Below are 20364 nucleotides of genomic sequence, written 5' to 3'. Positions count from 1 at the left end.
AAAGGAAATCAGTCCTGAATATTCATTGGAAGGACTGATACGGAAGGTGAAGCTCCATATTTTGGCCACCTGATGCGAAGAAGTGACTTATGAAAAAAGACCCTGATGCTGGCAAAGACTGAAGGCAGGAGGAGAAAGGGATGACAGAAGATGAGATGGTTGGATGGCATCACTGACTCAATGGACATGAGTTTGAGCAAGCACTGGGAATTGGCAATGGACAGGGAAGCCTGGCATGCTGCAGTCCATGGGGTCGCAAAGAGTCAGACATGACTAAGCAACTGAACTGAACTGAAGATAAAAATTTATTTATTTATTTTTTTTGGAAGATAAAAATTTAGACACATTATGCTAAGGGAAAAAAGCCAGACACAAAGGGTCACATATTGTACAATTCCACTTACCCTACCCTCACCACATATAAGGAACCAGCTCACTCCACCATGAGCAAGTGAGTAGGGGAAATTATTGCCTGTTCTAGCTCCCCGCCGCTGCAGTGAAAGTGAAAGTCACTCAGTCAACTCTTAACGACCCCATGGACTATATACAGTTCATGGAATTCTCCAGGCCAGAATAAATAAAGAAATAATAATAAATAAATACTAAATAAAGCCTTGCCTGAATTTCTTGTCTGGTCTCTTATCAATTTCTATTGATTAAGAAAGCCAAGAACCCTGGTATCACTAAGATCAGTGATCTCTGATGTTACTATGGCAAAACATTATGACTTACTGAAGGCTCAGATGATGGTTAGAGCTTTTTAGCAATAATGTATTTTTTAGTTAAGGTATCTACATTGGCTTCTTTTAGACATAACGCCATTGCACCCTTAATAGACTATAGTGTAAACATACATTTTATTTGAACTGGGAAACCAAACAAATTGCATGACTTGATTTACAGCAATATTCACTCTATGATAGTGAATCAAAGTTACTCAGTCATGTTCAGCTCTTTGTGATCCCATGGACTATACAGTCCATGGAATTCTGTAGGCCAGAATACTGGAGTAGGTAGCCTATCCCTTTTCCAGGGGATCTTCACAACCCAGAAATCCAACTGGGGTCTCCTGCATTGCAGGTGGATTCTTTACCACCTATGGCAGTGGCCTGGAACCAAACCAGCAACATCCCTGAGGATAAGATAAGGTGAGAATGAGGGCTGACCCCCCAGGTCAAAGCAGCTGAAAAGACCAGGCTGCCTGCTTCTTCATCTGACTGCTCAGGCAACGGAGCCAGGGACTGGAGCTGTTGACCTACTTAGTAGGAGTCGGTCATCTCCTACTAAGCAGGAGGTGACCCCGACGTGAAGTCTTGAGGAGACTCCCCTGGCAGCAGCTTGGAAGACAGATGAAGCGAAGGGCAGAGAGTTGGGAAAGGGCTGGATGGCTCAGTGAAGGTGCCGCAGAAACCTGGCCTGAGGCAGAAACTGTGGGGACACACGGAAGGGCTGGACTGGAGATGTGGGGACAGACTTCTGCAGAATCTGTTTGGCTTGGAGGAGGCGTAAGAAGGAAAGGGAGTGAGCCACGGGCAGTAAGAGCCGCTTCCCTCTTCTCAAGGCTCAGATCTAGGGAAGCCGGGACACCAGGAAACCACATCACAGCTCCCCTTCCCCTTCCACATAAACGAAAACCGAAGAGCTGAAGTTGTGGGAGGGGAAAGAAGGCAGAAGAGAGGCACAGACTTGCTTCTTTCTCACCCGTGCGCCACTGAAGCCCAGCACTGAGCATCCAGGGATGCAGAGACCAGAAGGACCAGGAGTCCGGCGAGGCTGTGGTCTTGAGAGAGACAAACATGACTCGGCCTGGTAAACAAGCCAGAAGGCTCGGTGTCCTCAATGGCTCTCCCTCTGCCCTCCCCCAATCCATCCCCAAGCCAGCCGGTGCGACTGCCTAGTATCTTCCCTCTCTACCTCCCGGGCCACTCACCGCCAAACTCCTACAAGAGCATCCTGAATGGCCTGCCCGCCTCCAGTCCTGGGCCTCACCCACCCGGTCCATTCGGTCCAAGGTACCCAGAGTCAGCTTCCCAAAAGAGCAAGGGTCACCTCACTGCCCCGCCGTAAGCTTTCAATGGCTCCTCAACAGCCTCCAAGATAAAGCCCCAGCTTTTGGATGCGGCTCCTGGCCCCTGCAGGCTCAGGGCATCCCTCCGCACACAGCGGATTCACCAAGGCCGAGTCACTCGGTTCCCAGCACAAACCATGCCGTTTGCACCATCCACCCCTCGCTGAAGTGGCTCCCTATGCCTGGAACTTCCTTCTCTTCCCGTCCCTCTTTTTCTGGCTAATTTTTGTTCATTATTTAAGATTCAGCTCAAGGGTTCCACCCTGGAGCCAAGTCTTCTTGACCCTCTGTGCAGGGTGGGTCAGGCGTCCCCTTCGTAAGTACTCTGCTGCTGCTGCCAAGTCACTTCAGTCGGGTCCGACTCTGTGAGACCCCAGAGACAGCAGCCCACCAGGCTCCCCCATCCCTGGGATTCTCCAGGCAAGAGTACTGGAGTGGGTTGCCATTTCCTTCTCCAATGCATGAAAGTGAAAAGAGAAAGTGAAGTCGCTCAGTCGTGTCTGACCCTCAGCGACCCCATGGACTGCAGCCTTCCAGGCTCCTCTGTCCATGGGATTTTCCAGGCAGGAGTACTGGAGTGGGGTGCCATTGCCTACTCAGTGATACCTTATTTCCCCTGGGACCACACAAACCACGCTGGCTCACATTACTGCACACGTCTGCCCCCAGTCATGAAGGACAATGCCACTGTACACCACCACAGCTGGCACACAGTAGGCACCTACTAAAGAATGAGAGTGGGGATAGGCAGGGACAATGGGAGGGGCAACAAATCTTATGGGTGCTCAACGACTAAAATGATGAATCACAACAGGAAGGATCGGGAAAGGCTTCACAGAGAAGGGACACTTGAGCCATTCTTTAAAGAGCTGTATATTTGGTAGGTGAAAAAATAGCAAGACTGCCAAGGTATAAACACGTACAAGTTGGTGGTGATTTCAAATAGGGTGCTGGGCTAAGCACAGGGTTATTAGAGGAGGGTATAGCAGACCCAGAGTCACTCAAATGATATGTGACATGGCCAGACCCTTGTGTTAAGATTGGGTGTAGGGGCTAACAGAAAACTCAGCTCAAAAACAGTCTCAAGGTAAGGTGTTCAGCGTCTTGTTCCTCCCATCTTTCTGTTCAGACACACTCAACATGTTCTCCCTAAGCAAGGCCCCCTCATGGCCCCAAGATGGCTGCCATAGTGCGAAGTATCACAGGTCAGCCCTACTACATCCCATAGCAAAGGTCCCATGGTGTAGTCAAAGCCATAGTTTTTCCCGTGGTCATGTATGGATGTGAGAATTGGACCATAAAGAAAATCGAGCACCAAAGAATTGATGCTTTTGAACTGTGGTGCTAGAGAAGACTCTTGAGAGTCCCTTAGACTGCAAGGAGATCAAACCAGTCGGTCCTAAAGGAAATCAACCCTGAATATTCATTGGGAGGACTGATGCTGAAGCTGAAGCTCCAATACTTCAGCCACTTGATTCAAAAATTGGAGAAGACCTTGATGCTGGGAAATATTGAGGGCAGAAGGAAAAGCGGGCGACAGAGGATGAGATGGTTGGATGGTATCACTGACTCAGTGGACATGAGTTTGTGTAAACTCCGGGAGATAGTGAAAGACAGGGAAGCCTGGCCTGCTGCAGTCCATGCAATCACAGAGTTGGACATGACTCAGCAACTGAACAACAATAGCAGAAGACAGGCTGTTTCTAAATGCCTCCGTTTAAGATGGGAAAAACCTTTCTCCATCCCCCCCGAAAATTCGCCTGTATATTTCACAGCCAGAGTTGTGTCATGTGCCCATGCCTAAACCAATCACTGCCAAGGGGGACAAGCCCACAGAGGTTCACCACTGGGGCTGGGACTGATCTCTCTCAATGTCCCTGGAAGGTTGGGCTCCTGAAGATCAGTGTTCTGTCAGCAAAGCAAAAGGGCAAAGATGGATAAATAGCCAACAGCGTCTTCTATAACTTCTTACCTGCCTGCCCCCGAAGTACACCATTAAACCGAGTGCAACCTGCAAACATCCGGCACCTCCACCCTTCAGCGGTTCTATTTTAGGTCTGAGGAAGTAACTGTCCTAGGAGAGGAAACTGGCTCAGAGCTATGACGGGAAGCTCTATAAACACTGCAGTCTGCTCTTCTGGATCCAGAGTTCTGTGACAGTCGGGGTAGGAAATAGGGATGCCTGCATTCCAGATAGAGACCCCGGATGCTGTGGTATTTTACCTGAGAGTTTTGCCTGTCTCCTTGAACAAATATTTGAACAAATATTTTCCTTAGACCTCTCGTTCCTTAGGGACAAAGAGGCCTGGCATGCTGCAGTCCATGGGGTCGCAAAGAGTCAGACACGATTGCGTGACTGAGCAACAGGCCTCAACAATAAAAAAAATAACCAGCACAGAGGCTTCCCTCGTGGCTCAGTGGTAAAGAATCCACCTGCCAATGCAGGAGTCACGGGTTCGATCCCTGGTCCAGGAAGGTCCCACATGCTGTGGAGCAACTAAACCCGTGTGCCACAACTACTGAGCCCACATGAGGCAACTACTGACGCCCTCACACCTAGAGCCTGTGCTCAGCGACAAGAGGAGCCACTGCAAAGAGAAGCCCACGAGCCGTGGCTAGAGAGTTGCCCCCTGCTTGCCACTATGGAAAAGCCGACACAGCAATGAAGACCCAGAACAGCCAAAAAGAAATAAATAAAAAGTAATTGATTAATTCAAAATACCCAGCACATTCCTATCAGAAGGACTGTGATCCAGCTACTCTCAGCCTTGGAGACCCTTCCTTACTCCCTCCACACACTAAGAGCCCACCCACCCTGGCTCATAAATTCTTAGAGCATGTTTTCCCCAAAGGTTCCCCTTTCTGCCCCACTGGGGCACTCTCCCTTCCCTGCACACTCATGGCCATCCATGCCTATGTAGCTTTGCTGTGGTGAAGACGAACATCAGTTCAAAACTGCAAACAGTTCTACATCTTTCTCTTCTAATCAGCTATAAGATGCTCTAGCCCATGGACCCTGAGTTTTCACCTTTTCCCAGATGCCTAGCACACAGCGGGATATGCAGTAAAAGTGTGTGCAGGGAAGAATCTCTAAACTGAATTGGTCCTTACTTTATTCCTTCCCTTGTTGATCTTGCAAATGAGAACTCATTTTTCCTTCCCCTGCTGATCCTGCAAATGGAACCCACTCACTTTTGTTTAGAACCGATTATGTGTCTGGCACCACTTCATGTATATTAATATATGGCTTGGTTTAACACCTTTTTTTAAAAAACCTGCAAGCTTTTTCAAAATTTACAGAAGAGGACACTGACGGTCAGAAAAGCTAAGAGAAAAGTGAAAGGCAGACTCTCCCAAGGCCACATGAGGAATTAGGGCATGGAATTCAAGTTCAAGTCTTCAGAGGCAATGGTCGAGTGTGGGCAGTGAACACGGACAGCCTCGCTTAAAATCTTGCCACTTGTGAGGTGTATGACCTTGGGGAAATTAGTCCCTGTGTGTCTGTTTCCTCCCACATAAAATGAGGAGAAAAAGAGTACCTGTTTCACAGGGTTATTACAAGCATTAAACGAACTCATAGGAAAGCTGCTTAAAGCAATGTTTGACATGTATTAATGTACGATAAGGGCTTTCCAGATGGCGCTAGTGATAAAGAATCTGCCTGCCAATGCAGGAGACATAAGAGACAAGGGTTTGATCCCTGGGTTGGGAAGATCCCTTGGAGGAGGAAATGGCAACCAACTCCAGTATTCTTGCCTGGGAAACCCCATGGACAGAGGTGCCTGGCGGGCTACAGTCCATAGGGTAAATATTAGCTGTTGTTATTGATTCCAAGTCCAGTGGTTTTCCCATTGTATCATGACAAATGCTACTACTTACATCTACCAAAGCAACCCAGGCATGAGAGTGACCTGACCAAAGGACAGACCCCACAGAGATCTTGAGCTCCATTATCCAGAGGACTATCTCAGAAAACAGCACGAAGGCAACACAATGCACAAATTCCACCCGGCAAGGGCTCCCAGCTGCAGCTCAGCCCTCATTTATGGGATCTGGGGGGGACCTCCCAGGGGAAAGAGACAGGAGCCATTCAGCCACCCCAGTGCCCAACTACTGCCCATACACCAGGGAATAGCCCCTTAGTCTCACAAGCTTTGAGGACCCGAAATGCCTGCAGCTCTTCCCTGAAAAACCCAGTGCGCACAGTGGTGAGGAGACAAGGTGGAGGCAGGCGGGGAGGGGAGTCTTCAAAACAAGGTGCAGCTGGAGGACACAGGGCCCTTCCACCTTGAGGACAAGAAAGCCCCCATACCCTCTGAGGCTCCCTCCTCCCACATTCGTGACCTCATGCAACCCGGCAAGGAGTCGGGGTCAGGACAGAATTATTACCACCTTTTGACAGGGGTAAGGAAGGGCGCTTCCAAGAAGGTAAGTGACTGCTTGTAACAGTCACATCACAGTCAATATCTAGTCAATTTCCAGACTAGAACTCTGGACTTCTGAGCCTCAATTCATTGCTCCTTTCCATTAGTCTGTCACCCATATCAGTTATTTGTCTTTTTCGATACATACAATTCCTTTCTCTTTCCCTCTCTCCTTAAATACCTGTTGTCTTCTCTGCACTGGGAGTTACAAAGATGAACAAGACATTTTAAGGCCCAGCTCATTCCTGCCTCCCCAAACCACTCCTCTGCAGGGTGAACATGCAGAAAGTGTTCAAAGTGCTTGCTGCTCTGAATCACATCTTTGCTACTGGTCTGATAAGGATTCTGGTTTTCTTTTCTGGAAATGGCAGTTTTTACATTTTTGTAAGTGTTCTTTCTTTTCCTCATTTGCAAAAGAAGACTCAGTGTATTAAGCTGGCTGGTCTCTGCTTGGTGCCTGCAGGACAGGACAGCTGAGAATCCTCCATAAGGCCACAACCCCACAGAGATCCCAGCCTCCTTTGAAAGTGGACCAAAACGATTCCTCTCTCCAGTGCAGAGAAATGACAAGAAAGCGCATTCTGCCTCTGGGTCTGGATGGGGGAGAAAAAGGCTTCTGTGCAAACTCTGAAGCCCTAAGTATGAACGCAGAGCTCAAAGATACTGGGGTTAAAAACACGGACTGGGGTTAAAAGTCTCGGGCTCAGCAGTTACCACAGCAGCATTTCCAGGACCTAGGAAACCCTCAGAGCCTCGGCTGAAACACAAAACCAGCTCTGTAAATCCTCTTCTGCTACCCAGAAAAGGCAGGGTATGAACCACCATGCCCTTCAAATCAGAAGATGCAGGAAATGGGAAAATAGGCTCCTCCAGAATTAAACAACAGGGCAGTCTGAAAAAGAATATCAGTACGTTTTAAAGTAAAGATATGAAATAAGAATGAAGAATTCTCATGGAAGAATAAGACCCAAGGATTCAAAGCCAATGGATTGGAAAGAGAACCAGAGGGAATTTCCAGAAGTAAAATGGAGAGTTGTCAAATAGAAACTCAATGATGAGAAAATGGAAGAAACATGGTGACGCAGAAGCCAAGGCACTCGATTCCGCCTCCCTGCCCAGTGCCTGCCCTTGGCCTGTGCCCAGCACGAGGGGGCAAGAGGAGTGAGCCAGAGCCCCCACCCGCGCCCCTCCAGATGCTCAGTCTGAAGGGGAGGCAACCACACCAGCAAGTGCGTTTCCATACGGGACGGCTGTGATGATGCTTGCATTTCTGCATGCCTCCTGCGGGATGCTTTTCCTCCATGATTTCAGTTCAGTACAGAAAAGTGTGAGGACACCAGGAAGGTGGGGTCCGTAGCAGACCCCAGCATCTTCTGGCTTCCTCTGGGCCATCCTGAATCAAGGTCACAATCACCATGGAATGCTGCTGCTGCTGCTGCTAAGTCGCTTCAGTAGTGTCTGACTCTGTGCGACCCCATAGACGGCAGCCCACCAGGCTCCCCCATCCCTGGGATTCGTGCTGAGCCCTGTTCTATTTCCCCCCTTCAGTCTGCAAAAATCCTATTTGGAAATGTCAATACGAATAGTACAAGAACACACATGCCCTTTACCTACCTTCATTGGTGGTTAATATTTTACTCCCCTTACTTTTTTTCCCTTTTTTTTTTCCCTCTGATGTAATTTTTATGTATTCAGAAAATACATATAATTATTTTCTGAACCATTTGAGGGCAAGTTGCCTATATAATGGTCTTTTACTGGGGTGCCTTTCTGCATTTCTGATGGACTAGGCGGTTGGAATTAGCAGATGAAAACTGGTAGACACAGAATGCATAAACAATAAAGTCCTACTGTATAGCACAGGGAATGATATTTAATATCCTGTGATAAACCAAAATGGAAAAGAATATGAAAAAGATATATATATATGTATAACTGAGTCAGAAATTAACATAACGTTTTAAAGCAACTGTATTTCAATAAGAAAAATGATTTGTATTTTAACTTTTTAACAATTAAAAGAAGACTGTAGCTGTAAGAGGGACAAATGGTTTATTCTGTTTTATTAATTTTTATTGCAGTACAGTTGCTTTAAAATGTTAAGATTCTACTGCATAAGAAAATGAATCAGCCACACTTATAAATATATATCCCCTCCCTTTTAGGTTTCCCTCTCGTTTAGATATCCCTCCCACTCGAAAGGATAATTATTTCATTACAAAACTACAATGAAACAGGCACCCAGTATCATCCCATAGGCAAGAGTTTTATAAAGGCAGATGCCTTGCTGGAAAAACACATGATGAGTCTTGATGAGGGAAAGACGAGCCATTCCCCAGAAACCACAAACAGGCTGGACCCTCTCCTTCTTGTCCTGCCCACGGATGCCTGGCGTGGGCCTGGTTCTCGGGAAGCCTCGCGACATCTGGGGGACGCACTGACAGTCACGCTTCTTTACTCCAAGTCTAACCAGACTTCCACCTGGTATCCCTCCGTTGGAGAGACACTGCTTGCTCATTTCTGTTTTTCTAACGCTGTGCACTTTTTGCATTTCCTGACTTAGACCGGTAAAGGAAGGGGAAATGCCAAAAATACTACAAGACCAGCTAGTTGGTGGCACTTCCAAAGGGATGGGGGTCGGCAGGGGAAGAGCAGGCAGTGAGGGACCTCAGTCTCCCTGCACTTGGCATGGCACTGGCCGGCAGAGCTGATGGGGCTCCCCTGGCACGAAGGTCTCTGGACATTGTTTCTGGGGAGTAGCTGGAACAAGAGCCCATTTCCTTCCAAATAACGGGGAAGATGTTCGCAATCTGGTCTTAATCAGCCCCTCGCAGCAACGTGGCTACACGTCCCATCATGGTGCGTTTCCTTTACTCTCGGAAGATGCGGTCGCCTGCCACAAGCCACGAGGAGGCCAGGCCTTGGGATGCTTTTCCCCCTTTCGGTTCAGATATATTTGTCCTGATCAAACCACACGCCCTCTCCTGACTTCTCTTAAAGCCAATGGCCTGCTTTGGGAACAGGAATGGCTGAGGCTGGGGACAGTAACCATAGCTCAGGAACCAAGGTTTTATCTGTACAAAAGGCAACCATGTTGGGGTTCCTGCCGTCCCAGGAGATCAACCCCAGGCAATTTTAAAGAGAGGACCAAGCCCCCTCAGTCTCCACTCCTTCGTGGATGCGGGGTAGGGTGGCTGGGGGAGGGTGTTCATAGGTTGGTCAGTTTAACTGATTCATGAGGTGGGATAAAAAAAAAATGAGTGTCCTGAGTTGCAAGTGAACAATCTGGCCTGCAGCCTGAAGGATGTGCAGCGAAATGAATCCTCAACTCTGACTCCCCACGTAAAGCCGGGCATCGACAAGACCTTGAATGGAGGAATGAATAAATCTCAGCAAGACAGTGAAACACTTGGAAGGGCGGTGAGGATACAAGTAGAGACTGACTTCCATACAGGTACCACTATCTCAAGGAAGATGTCCCTGGCTTCCCCTCCCTCACTGGTTAGGGGCCTTGCCCCACAGCCCCCATAACATCTTCCCCTACCAGCCTGCGAAGATGTCCATGTCCAAATCCCCAGGAATTGTGAATGTGTTAGGCTACACAGGTCACCCGGCAACAGGGAACTAAGGCTGAAGATGGAAATAAGGTCACTAATCAGGTGACCTTAAAATAGGGAGATTATTCTAGGGCTTCTCAGGTGGCTCAGGGGTAAAGAATCTGCCTGCAATGCAGGAGACCTGGGTTTGACCCCTGGGTGGGGAAAATCCCCTGGAGGAGGAAATGGCAACCCATTCCAGTATTCTTGCTTGGAGAATTCTATGGACAGAGGAGCATGGTAGGCTTCAGTCCTCGGGGTTGCAAAGAGTCAGACGCAACTAAGCGACTAACACTTTCATTCTAGATTATACAGGAGGGCTGCTGTAATCAAAAGGGTCCTCAAAAGTGGAAAAGAAGAGAGAACCAGAGATGGCAGCATGAGAAGGACTAGGACCAACATTGCTGGCTTTGAAGCTGGAGGAAAGGGTCAGGAGCCAAGGGATGCAGGAAGCCTCTAGAAACTGGAAAAGACGAGGGAACGGATCATTCTCTAGAGCCTCCAGAAAAAAAAGAGTTCTGCCCACACCTTGACATCAGACCCATTTCAGGCTTCTGAACTCCAGCACTAAAGGAGAACAAACTGGTGGTGTTTTAAGCCACCAAGTTTGTGGCAATTTGTTATGGCAGCAAGAAGAAACTAATACACTATTTATCATTATATAACACATACACATGCATACACTAACATGGGCTTCTCTGGTGGCTCAGATGGTGAAGAATCTGCCTGCAATTTTATTTACATGCCTATCTCTCTGCTTCTGCTCTTCGCCCCCTGTGATCCACTCTTATAAAAGTAATCTCCTTAAAATGTCAATCAGACCCCACTCCTGAGCCTATATTCATCAGTTCCTCTTTGTACTTGGTAGGGGTGATTATCCCCAGCATGATGCCCCTGCCTCCCTCTGAAACCTCACCCTCAACCCCAAGCATCCTCCCTGTCGCTCCCTTACACTCTGTCCTGTTCATCGCCCCACTTTCCTCACTTCTGGGATCACATTGAGCTCTTTCGTGCAGAGAACCCTGCATACTCTGAGCTCCCTGTGTGGAATGCCCCCTCTCCAGCAACCTCTCCGGCCAGGCCAGTTTCTTCTCGAATCTTCAGACTCTGAGAGGTCTTTCCCTGGCAAAACTAGGGCCATCCCTACTCCCCATCCCTCTTCACTTCAGTCATCATTTTGATCCCTGGTGTTTCTTTAATAACAAGCGCTAGCATCTTTCATTCATTAGAAATTACCTTCTCCTTTGTTCTGGAATGTGAGCCGCAGGAGGGCGAGGCTAGGTCTATCTTATTCATCACTGTATTGTCAGGACTTCACCCAGTGCTTAGCATGAAGCACTCAGTACAGCCTTGCCGAAAGGACTAATTAAAAGAGAAAGCACAAGGCTGACCCTGAGAGATGAGGCTGGAAATAGAAGGCCTTGAACACAGGATCCTATCCATCTCTGCGCTCCTGGCACCTCCCACAGGGGAGCCACTTAGCAAATGTGCACAAAATGAATGAAAGAATGACTCAGGTTCCAGATGAATCTGAAAAGTGATGTCCTTTCTGGGCAAGGTTCCCAAAGAAGCAGCTCCCTCTCCTCCTTGGGACTTCTTAGGAGGGGGCAGACCCAGGACACAGTGCAAAGGCTCAATAAATGCTAGAGACACTGTCACCATCGCTGACATGGGGCCTCAGTCACACAGCCCACAGAAAAGACTTGCTCTCCAGCCCACGCAGACAGAGTGGCTGGGAGAGAAGCGGGAAGGAGATACACAGGAGGGAAAAACGAGAACGGGGACATGGGATCCAGTCCAAGACACTGAGAACTTGGAGGGAAAATACAGTAACGATGAGCTTCCAGGTAACACAGGCTCCTGCCTTTCCTCTAGACCTGCGGTCCCCAACCCTTTTGGCACCAGGGACTGGTTTTATGGAAGATAATCTTTCCATGGATCAGAGCGGGGGTGGAGTTCAGAATGATTCAAGCACAATACGGATGGTCTGGGGTCCTATGAGAATCTAATGTTGCTACTGATCTGACAGGCAGAACTCAGGTGGTCATGCGAGCAAGGCCGAGCAGCTGTTAACACAGGTGTAAAACCTCTACCCTGAAACTCACCTCCTGCTGTGGGGCCTGGCTTCTAACAGGCTACGGACAGGTACATGGCCTGGGAAGGTACAAACACAGCTGCTCTAGACTTTAGCCTCCTGGGCGCAGTGTGGAGAGGCCCGCCGCCGGGAGGTGCATCCTCAAGAAGGGCGAGGGAGGGTCCTATTTGAATGTACACATTCACATGGGGGCCTGCAAGACTGTGATTGCGTTTGCAAAATCTGGCTCACTGTGGCTGGTGAGGAGTGGGGAGGTGGAGAGAATTTCAATTTCCTTCACCAAATGGCAAGCTTTCGAAAAAGTCCTTTCTCTCCAACATCATCGCCTACTAAAAATGAAAAACCAGCCCTTTGGAGCTCTCATAGGGAGAAAAATAGATGGGCTGCCGAGCTCACAAGATACAGGGGGGCTGGAAGTCAAGCCTAGAGAACATCACAGAGTATATTATGTGCTAAGACACTGCCCTTTTCTGGACCTGGGAGTTTCTACTTCATACAAAAGAACAAAATAGAGAAAAGTCATCCCCCATAGAAGAAGCCACCCATTTTATATTTCAAACCCAATTTCTGGGGGGGAAAAAAAAATCCATTTGGTGACTGAAGCTCCAAATCCATTTAGTGACTGAATAGTACGGGTTAGGGAATTTCTTCTCTTACTCTTATCTCAAAATAAGCAGTTTGAGGTAACTGCATATCTCAGAAATAGCAGCAATAACAGATAAGACAAAACAAGAGAAGGCACTAAAAATGATGAAAGTTACAATGCCAAGAAGACATGCTTCATGGCTGACACAGGCCAGAAACTGACGGTGTAAGGAGCACTGGTCAGGGAGTCTGAGCCCTGGCCATGTGACTTTCCATAAGTCCCAGTCACCTCTTCTGGCTGCAGGAATAATTAGAAGGGGCAGCAACAACTGCTCTCAAACGTCCTGTTTCTTCCTAAACTGTTGAGATTTGCCGCTTCCAGATCTGCATCTAAGATCTATCTGTTATAAGGTGAATCTCCAACTGCAAAACGGGAAAGCCCTGGGCTACACTCTGATGGAGGGACAAAACTGGCCTCAACACTGAACTATGTTTTACAATCCCGAACATTACTCAGCAATCCGTGCCCGGCTGTCATTCCAGGATCCAATGTGCCAAGACAACCTGACCGAGTCTATGCGGAAAAAGCGGGAGAAAGTTCTTGCTCTCTCTGATTAGCGCGGGTAAAGCTGAGGTCACGCTGAGGATGGTCTGAAGTTGGCCCTCCATCCGCCTGCGCTAGTGGAAAAATTAATTATTGAAGGAAACCGCTTTAGGAATGCCCGGGAAGAACACTCGGGATGTATGAAACCGCAGAATACCAGACGCCAGAGAGTTTTTTTGTTTGTTTGTTTGAAACTTCACGTCGCTCTCAGAAAATGCAGCAGGTCTCCAAATCGTACAAGGAGAAAAACACAAGCCACTTTCCTGGCTTCCCGGGAACAAACCCCAAGCCCCGAATGGATTTTTTTTTAATTTTTCTCTTTAGTTTCGTTCGCTGTAAGCCAAGTGGTCTAGGGCCTGCCTGGCAGCGCCGAGTCCCGGCCGGGGGCCGGGGGCCAGGGGCCGGGCCGGTGGCTCCAGAAACGGCGGGGAACTTTCCTCCGCCGCGCCCGAGACAATGCCGCGGTCGGCCGGGAGGGCGCCCGATCGGCGGGGCCTGGACCCCTCTCCGGGAGGGCGCGCCAAACCCCCACGGGTGGTCCCACCCTCCCCACCCCCGCGCCTCGGGGGGCGCAGACCCTCAGCCCCCCAGACGGCCGAGCCCGGCCCTGCGAAGCCCACGGCCAGTACCCCAGCGCGAATGGAGCCGGGAGCCGCCCGGCGTCCCCGTGCCGGCGCCTCTCTGCGCGGGAGCCGAGCAAGGAGGCGCCGACGAGACCCCCGTGCGGCCCCGCCGAGCCCGCCCGAGGGCCCCGCAACTCACCGGGACCGGGCGGGCCGCTGGGCATTATTCCATCGCGGATTCGGCGGCGGCTCCCTGGCGGCGGCGCAGACGCCCGCGCCCCGGCTCCCCTCGGCCGGCCGATCGCGGCTCTCGCAGCGGAAAGCGGGAGGCGGCGGCGGCGGCGGCGGGAGCAGCCGGCGGGGCGGGAGGCGCGGGCCGGGGGCTGCCCGAGCGCAGAGAGCCCGCCCGCGGCGGCGGCGACGGCAGCGAGGCGCGGGAGCCGAGCGCGGCGCAGGAAGGGGCGGGCGACCATGTGCCGAGGGGAGGAGGCCGCAGCGACGCGCGCGGCTCGGACGATCCCGCTCGGCGGCGGAGGGCGCGGGCTCCAGGAAATCCAAACACTTCGACAGGAAATCGGAATCCTGACTAAGCATTCCCGGTCCCGGGGCCGCCCCGCGCCGGGGGCTCCCGCCTCGCTTAACCCTTGGCCCGCCGGCACGCAGGAGGGAAGTCAGGGGGCCGGTGGCTACCCGGAGCGCCGCGGCTGGACACCCGGCGGCGGACCAGCGGGGTCTCCGACCCCCCGCCTCCGGCGTGCGAGCAGGGCCAGTGTCTCCTGCCTCTTCGGCCCCACACTCGCGCTGGCCTGCCTCCTCCCTGCTCAGATGTAGAAGGGATCGGATTTGTCCTGATAAAACCTTGGCCTTGGGAGGTGCCTTTCTAAGTCCCCCAACACCAGGAAAGGACCTTGGCCCCTCTCCCATCCTGCAGAGAATGAACTTGAAATGTCCTGGCCGGTTCCCCTATTTTTCATAAAATAAATTACTTTACCTGACTACCACCCTCCCACCCCTTTCACTGCTTCCTCGTTGCTAATTTCCTCATGTTGGGCCCAGTGCCAGGGGGACAGGACCTTTCCAGGTCAGGATAGTATACCAATGGTATGGACAGTCATAGTATGAACTTTGGACTCTGACCCGGGTTGGAATCCACCCTTTGCCTTTTTTCTAACTGGGTTACCTCGGGTAAGTCACTTAACTTCACTGAGCCTCCGATTACTGAAATGTGAAGTGAGGTGGTCATACTGCCCTCATAGGTTTGATTTGGAAACCAAATGTTTAGACCGGGCTGACACATTGTAAATGCTTGAATAAATGATAACCATGATTGTCTTTACTACAACAAGAGACATCAGAGAGGGGAGGGTTTTAATTGATGGAGTGTGTGCTGTGCGTTATCTATACCTACTTAAAAAGCCTCCAAACTTTATTTCCATCCTTATCACCTAGTGATTTTTTTTCTTTGCAGCATTTCAGAAACTGCTGTCTGCAGAGGAAAAGGTTAGCAGCTATGGCAGAATCCCTTCTGGTGAAATCTGAAACTCCGTAAACGCTACAGAATTTGGTATTTTGCTCTTAACCTGAGACTCAGGACACTGTGGGGGTTTGTTAAAAAGTCTGGAGAGGTATTAGGAAGTTTGAGAAAACCAAAGTAAATCTCCATGCAGTCGGGCCTGGACTAGGTGGGCCAGTGGGAGTGATTCATTGTGGTTTCCCACGGAAATGCCACATTTGGGGTTTTTCTACCTGGAGGATGCAACTTGGTGGTTTTGCTGTAACTGTTTCAAATTCCTTTGAAACCCAATCTGACTTTGAAGAGGGAACAACATACCCGTGAGTGAAAACCAAACTTGAAATGAGTCTGCCAGGGACTGGAAGTTGGATATCAGCTCCTGAACCCTCAAGTAAGGACCAGACATCAATTTTAGACCCATTTTGTCTCTTATCTGCAACTCCTTTATCAGTGGCCAGAAGCAGTGGGACAAGCTCCTGGTTTGGCCCTGGGAGTTCAGGGTCCTGCCCCTGGCCCTTTGCACCTGCTTTTTCTTCTGCCTGGAAGAATCTCTGTTCGTGGCACTCAGCTCATAGTTCAGAAGTCAAGTCCTCAAAGGGAGCTTTCCCCAACCATTGGATCTACTTGACTTTGACAATCACCTCTCCCACCCCTACCTCTCCTGCACATCACATGCCCTGTTTCGTTGCTTTATAGCCCTTGAAAAAGTGACCGTGTTAGTCGCTCAGTCATGTATAACTTTTTGCAACCTCATGTACCATAGCCCACCAGGCTTCTCAGTCCATGGAGTTCTCCAGGTATGAACATTGGAGTGGGTAGCCATTCCCTTCTCCAGGTGACCTTCCCAACCCAGGGATCTAACCCAGATCTCCTGCATTGCAGGCAGATTCCTTACCCTCTGAGCCACCAGGAGACTTTCAAATGGGAAAGCCCAGTGTAATGGAAGAAGTGTCAGACACCTCTATTAATGGTTCAGGAAAGTTAAAACTCTAAGTAATTAAGACTGTCGGACAAGTTAACTGCAATCTCATTGATGCTGCTGCTGCTGCTGCTGCTAAGTCACTTCAGTCGTGTCCGACTCTGTGTGACCCCATAGACGGCAGTCCTAGTTAACTGCACCCTCCTTTGTGCTCCTGTAGCACTTCCATTCATTTAAAGAATGTATCACTTTCTACACTTGCTCAGTGAGTTGCCTCCCAAGTTAGAAGGCAAACTCTGAGTTGTAGGGAAAGGAAAGGAGCCTGCATTTATTGACCACTTACTTTGGGCAGGACCCTGGGCAAGGTGAATTTGAATTCATTAAAGCCATCACTAGTTAAGGGCTTCCCCTGTGGCTCAGTGGTAAAGAATCTGCCTGCCAATACAGGAACCACGGGTTTGATCTAGGAAGATTCCACATGCCTCAGAGTAACTAAGCGGGGCTACTGAGCCCGCATGCCCTAAAGCCCTTGCTGCCAAAACAAGAGAAGTTACCGCAATGAGAAGCCCACGCACCACAGCTAGAGACGAGCCTCAGCTCGCTGAAAACTAGAGAAGAAAGCCCATGCAGCACAGCCAACTAAAAAAAAAAAAAATCACCAGTTAAGTGCTCAAAAATCTTCTGGGCAATAGATTTGCAAAGATGCACTGTTCCTGCCCTCCAAGTAAATTCCCCTTAGAAAGCAGAGAAATGATTATTCTTATAGAGACATGCTCAGGGTGTCACAGGGAAGTCTTCCTAAATCAGTAGGGAGTGGGTATCTTAGTTCAGGCTTCTATAACAGAATATCATAAACTCAGTGACTTATAAGCCCACCTTTATTTCTCACAGTTCTAGAGGTTGAGAAGTCTGATGCTGACAGATTCTGTGTCTGGTGAGACCCCTCGTCCTGGTTCACAGATGACCATCTTCTTACTGGGGCAAGGGGTCTCTCTGCTATTTCTATTATAAGGTCACTAATCCCATTCATGAGAACCCCACCTGCTCTCATGACCTAATCACTCCCTAAAGGCCCCACCTCCAAATAGCATCACATTGGTGGTTAGGGTTTCTCAACATATGAATTTTGGAGGGGGTTAGAAACCACTTCCAAGAAGTGGGTTCTCGTAAACTAACTTTCTAGGAAGAGGTGGAACTAATCTAGGTAGATAAGGGAACACAGGCCTGGGAGCCAAAGCAAAAAGCACAGAGCTGGTGATGCTCAGTTCTCAGTCCCTTGGACTCTGCTGTGAGTTCACCCGCAACTGCATTTTGTTGCCTGTCTCCCCCTCTCTGCCTGGGCTTTTCTCCAAGGCTGCAGAATCTTGCCCAGACCAGAAGTGCCTAACAGCCCTGGGGCAGCCTCCAACCAATCAGTGGATAAATGTCCCCATCTTCTATCTCTAAGGGGGACAGTCCTCAAGTGCTTTCAACAGAGGACTCCCAGTAGAGTTGAGTCCCACTGCCCCCAGGCATAACTTTCATCAATTCACTATGCCTTTTGTCTCTTCCCAGCCTTACTCTTGGAGAAGGCAATGGCACCCCACTCCAGTGCTCTTGCCTGGAAAATCCCATGGACGGAGGAGCCTGGTGGGCTGCAGGCCATGAGGTCGCTAAGAGTCGGACATGACTGAGCGACTTCACTTTCACTTTTCACTTTCATGCACTGGAGAAGGAAATGGCAACCCACTCCAGTGTTCTTGCCTGGAGAATCCCAGGGACGGGAGACCCTGGTGGGCTGCCATCTATGGGGTCCCACAGAGTCGGACGTGACTGAAGCGACTTAGCAGCAGCCTTACTCTCTCACTCCCTCATTTGTTCTGCTTGGAATAATCACCTTCCAAATAAACTTGTTGTTCAGTCACTAAGTTGTGTCCAACTCTTTGCCACTGACCCCGTGGACCGCAGCACACCAGGCTTCCCAGTCCTTTACTGTCTCCCGGAGTTTGCTCAAACTCATGTCCATTGAGTCGATGATGCCTTCCAGCCCTTTCATCGTCTGCTATCCCCTTCTCCTCCTGCCCTCAATCTTTCCCAACATCAGGGTCTTTTCCAATGAGTCAGCTGTTTGTATCAGGTGGCCACAGTATTGGAGCTAGCTGCACCCAGTTCCTTGTCTCAAGATTTCTGTCTGTGTCTGAGCAAAGACTGAGCCTGAGTGTGAGCATGTAATACATCTGGTAGCTCTACAAGGTTCTGCATGGTCTGAGGAAACTATGCATGTTTGGTCATGGAAAGCAATGAGACTTGAAAGCTTTGCACCATTTTACCGTTGAGGAAACTGAGGCACAGAAATGTTGACTAGCTGGCCCAAGGTCAAACACTTGGTTCACAGAGGAGTTTTGGAGTCCAGGCTTTAACTACCATCCTCTACTTTCTTGCCTGGTGGTTAGAACTATGGGTGCAAGCTGCAGATGAATTCACCCATGGGGAATATGTAGAGTGAGAAGGCACTGGGATCAAGATTGAGCCCTGACGGACACCGTGGGCTGCAGAGGATGGGAGACCCACAAAGCAGACTGAGGCTGGGAGGGAAGGAGTGGTCCAGGAACAGAAATGGAAGGAATACCTGAGGTCAAGGGAAGAAATTGCTTCTAAAAGAAAGCAATGGCCAACCCTCTCAAATATCACAGATCAGATCAGATCAGATCAGTCGCTCAGTTGTGTCCAACTCTTTGTGACCCCATGAATCGCAGCACGCCAGGCCTCCCTGTCCATCACCAACTCCCGGAGTTCACTCAGACTCACGTCCATCGAGTCAGTGATGCCATCCAAAGAAGGAAAGCAAGTGCCTATTTCATTTGACAGTTAGAAGGCTGGTATCTTTTGCCAGAACTGCCTCAATGGAGTAGAGGGATTGGAAGCCAGATTGCAGTGGGTTGAAGAGTGAGTGGGAGACAGCAAGTATAGACGATTCTTTTCAGAAACATGGCAGTCTAGCTCGTGGGAGGCAAGGGTGGAGGATTCTTTAAGGAGAGTGGGTGAGTGAGCATCTGTGCTTGGTGGGAAGGTCCCAGCAAGGAGGGAGAGGTTGAAGGGGAAGGGCAGGGTCCCTCATGGAACAGGTCCTGAGGGTAAGCGGGTGGGAGGTGGGAGGGGATGAGCCCTGGACCCCAGGGACCACCTCGCCCACTGGAGTAGACGGCCAGAGGGAAGGGAACAGATTGCTCAGACTCCATCAGGAACTTCTCCTGGATTCCCAGGCTAGGACTTGGGTGGGCTCACACGGGTAATTCCACATGACATTCCTGCTCTGGGCGAAATGAATGCATCTCCATGTAGATGAATAAAAAGTGACTTCAGTCTCATAACTGGAAAAGAAATAGCATAAGAAGCTATTTTGGCCCAAAGTAGGTTAGTGAGGATGGAAAGGAGATGGAGCGAGGGAGGAGCTTTGGAGAGCCGGAAGAGACACAGCTTGGTGACTGATGGTTGGATGGTGGAGGGGGGGGCAGGGGGGCAGTGGTGAGAACGGCAAGGTGGGGACAATGATGCTCACCTGTGAGGAGGAGGAGGGTGGTATTTTTAACCGTGATAAAGAGCAGGGGAGGGAAGGTTTTGAGGAGGAAGATAATGAGTTCCTGTTTGTGCTTGGTGCTGGGAAGGCTGAGTGGGTGGTGCTAAGAGTTTGGCTTTGCTGGGCTGGGAGGTGGTGGGTGGGGGGTGGGCTTGACGGTGGTGGGAAGCGAGGAGGAGGAGGAGGAGGGCGCTGCACAGTTGGTGAGTTGGGGAGGAAGCTCCTAAAAAGTTAACCCTCTTTATGAGCTTCTCCCAGTCTTGCTTCCTAGTCATAAAGCAGGGTTTCTCATCCTTGGTGCTATCAACACGTTGGACCCAACAGTTCTTTGCTGCGGGAGCTTCTCGTGCATTATAGGGTGTTTAGCAGCACCCACCAAATGCGTAGCATCCTTTCAGCTCTGACGACCAAAAATGCCTCCAGACATTGCAAGATGTCCCT

The 20364-nt window shown here is 49.9% G+C and overlaps 1 protein-coding gene across 4 annotated transcripts in view; it reads right to left on the bottom strand.

Moving 5' to 3' along the window:
- The window catches only part of ASAP1 (ArfGAP with SH3 domain, ankyrin repeat and PH domain 1), a 339676-nt gene extending 325440 nt beyond the window's left edge, over positions 1-14236 (bottom strand). For 2 of the 4 annotated variants that reach the window (XM_027560830.1, XM_027560831.1), the window contains exon 1: positions 14135-14236. The gene's annotated coding sequence lies outside the window, so the exon portion shown is untranslated. The remainder of the gene's footprint in view (positions 1-14134) is intronic. The other 2 variants (XM_027560826.1, XM_027560828.1) reach the window with 1 other exon arrangement.
- Between the last annotated feature and the right edge of the window lie 6128 nt (positions 14237-20364).

This window comes from Bos indicus x Bos taurus, chromosome 14, assembly GCF_003369695.1.
Source record: "Bos indicus x Bos taurus breed Angus x Brahman F1 hybrid chromosome 14, Bos_hybrid_MaternalHap_v2.0, whole genome shotgun sequence".
Lineage (NCBI taxonomy): Eukaryota > Metazoa > Chordata > Mammalia > Artiodactyla > Bovidae > Bos > Bos indicus x Bos taurus.
Note: the sequence above shows the minus strand (reverse complement) of the source record. Positions and strands in the feature narration are given on the sequence as shown.